General features: G+C 41.4%; 1 long non-coding RNA gene across 1 annotated transcript in view; it reads left to right on the top strand.

The window, feature by feature from the left end:
• Nucleotides 1-959: 959 nt before the first annotated feature.
• The window catches only part of LOC134062635 (uncharacterized), a 5,764-nt gene continuing 3,980 nt past the window's right edge, over nt 960-2,743 (top strand). Inside the window, exon 1 of the long non-coding RNA XR_009935479.1 lies at nt 960-1,736. This is a non-coding gene — a long non-coding RNA (uncharacterized LOC134062635). The remainder of the gene's footprint in view (nt 1,737-2,743) is intronic.

The following is a 2,743-nucleotide window of genomic DNA, read 5'->3' as shown; positions in this document are numbered from 1 at the left end:
GTACATTAAAATGGTATAATTAGGCTACTCGGGTTACAGGACTGTATCTTTGCTTTATTCTTACGACGTGCCTGAATTTCGGTGGGATAATTTGTCGATGGTATCTCCAGTCTGTCCAGGTAAAATGACGTACTTTTGCAAATAGATGCATTCTGGGAAGTGATGTGTCTCAATGTATAGTGGCTTCATAAACTCGTGTTTCCTTCATTACGACGTGTGCTGATTTTTTTCCAATTTTGAGCAAGGATATAAAATATGAAGACTGTCATTTTTTCATTAAGATTGATATTTTTGCTCAATGTTATGCCACGCGTCACTGTGTGCGACGATCTAAGGAGCATTCCACCACTGTAAGTAGAACAGTCAAATAAGCAAGGGAAATTAATAAGCATTTAGACGTCCACAATGATGAAGTTATAACAAAACTAAATAAAACATATTGTCGTATTTGTTAACTTCGAACCCTACTGTAAACTGTATTAGAAAGCCACTGACATAATGCAGCGGTTTGTTACATCAAAATGAAATGCAATGTAGCTTGCCAGAGCCTCTGCTAGCTAGCTCGATTAGCTACCTCGGCTACTTTAGTGCTAGTTTATTGATTTTGATTTGGAGGTGTACTTTTGGCATTGGCAGATACCGTGTATGTTTATGAATGGATTTGAACTGAGTATTTGGTATTTGGAGATTATTTTTCTCTCAGAAACAAGTTGTAAGGTCAGATGTGTTGTCCTCCTGTGTGTGTGTGTGTGTGTGTGTGTGTGTGTGTGTGTGTGTGTGTGTTTTATTCTTCTATCAGTCCCGCTGTAAAACGCTGGAGTACCTGAGCTACTTCCCTGAGGGTGAACACTCGTACAGAGACGCTACGGAGTACTATGCAGAGGCTTGGAGGTACAGTTACAAGGTCAGAGCCTAGGTGAGTACGGACTCCACCCAAGCAGAGGTGAGTGACAGTCCACCCCAGCACCCACTAAACATTAGACCTTTGGTGGACGTGCAGATCATGTCTTTATTGCGTCCGTCATTCCAAGACCAAGTCTGGACAACTGCACAATGTGCAAATTAGGTCCGCTATATGTCTAATTAGATAATCTCTGTTGGACATTATACAGAGGTCTCTGGACGTCTCTTTGTTGATGACTAGTGTTTTTGTGTGTGTGTGTGTGTGTGTGTGTGTGTGTGTGTGTGTGTGTGTGTGTGTGTGTGTGTGTGTGTGTGTGTTTGTGTGTTTGTGTTTATCTCTCTCAGTCCTGCTGTAAACCGCTGGGGTACCTGAGCTACATCTCTGGAAGTGAGCATTCGTACAGAGACGCTACGGAGTACTATGCAGAGGCTTGGAGGTACAGTTACAAGGTCAACCCAAGCCTAGGTGAGTACGGACTCCACCCAAGCAGAGGTGAGTGACAGTCCACCCCAGCACCCACTAAACATTAGACGTTTGGTGGACGTGCAGATCATGTCTTTATTGCGTCCGTCATTCCAAGACCAATTCTGGACGACTGCACAATGTGCAAACTAGGTCCGCTATATGTCTAACTAGGTAACCTCTGTTGGACATTATACAGAGGTCTCTGGACGTCTCTTTGTTGATGACTAGTGTTTTTGTGTGTGTGTGTTTGTGTGTTTGTGTTTATGTCTCTCAGTCCTGCTGTAAACCGCTGGGGTACCTGAGCTACAATCTCTGGAAGTGAGCATTCGTACAGAGACGCTACGGAGTACTACGCAGAGGCTTGGAGGTACAGTTACAAGGTCAACCCAAGCATACAGTGAGGAGCACATGTATTTGATACCATGCTAAAACAGGAATATAAAATCATCATTTGACAATTGATCTTAATGCCTTAATTAAAAAAAAAATAGTAAAAATCAAACCGCCAAGGACACCAATTTTCTTTGTGATTGAAGAATGTATCGTAAATAGATAAATGTTTTCCTTAAATGCTAGGGGAAGGAATTATTTGACCCCCTATGTAACCCTATGGGAATTTAACACATAGGGTTAACATAGGGGCAGGCAGATTTTTATTTTTAAAGGCCAGCTATTTCATGGATCTAGGATATTATGCATCCCCATAAATTTCCCTTGGCCTTTGGAATTAAAATAGCCCCACATCATCACATATCCTTGACCATAGCTAGAGATTGGCATGGTGCTTTTTCCAGTTGGCCTATTAGCCTGTTGATTTGCATTGAGCTCAATGAGCATCAAACAGGCTAATAGGCCTACTGGAAAAAGCACCATGCCAATCTTTAGCTATGGTGAAAGGTATGTAATGATGTGGGGCTATTTTAATTCCAACGGCCAAGGGAACTTTATCAGGATGCATAATATCCTGAATCCATGAAATAGCTGGCCTTAAAAAATAAAAATCTGCCTGCCCCTATGTTAACCCTATGTGTTAAATTCCCATAGGGTTACATTGGGGGTCAAATACTTCCTTCCCCCTAGCATTCAGGAAGAACATTTATTTCTTTACGAAACATTCTTCAATCACAAAGAAAATTGGGGTGCTTAGCGGTTTTATTTTTACTATTTTTTTTAATTAAGACATTAAGATCAATTGTCAATTGATGATTTTATATTCCTCTTTTTAGGCAACTTTAGCATGGTATCAAATAAATTTTCTCCTCACTGTAGGTGAGTACAGACTCCACCCAAGCAGAGGTGAGTGTCAGTCCACCCCAGCACCCACTAAACATTAGACGTTTGGTGGACGTGAGGATCATGTCTTTATTGCGTCCG

Source organism: Sardina pilchardus, chromosome 17 (assembly GCF_963854185.1).
Source record: "Sardina pilchardus chromosome 17, fSarPil1.1, whole genome shotgun sequence".
NCBI classification, from domain to species: Eukaryota; Metazoa; Chordata; class Actinopteri; order Clupeiformes; family Clupeidae; genus Sardina; species Sardina pilchardus.
Note: the sequence above shows the minus strand (reverse complement) of the source record. Positions and strands in the feature narration are given on the sequence as shown.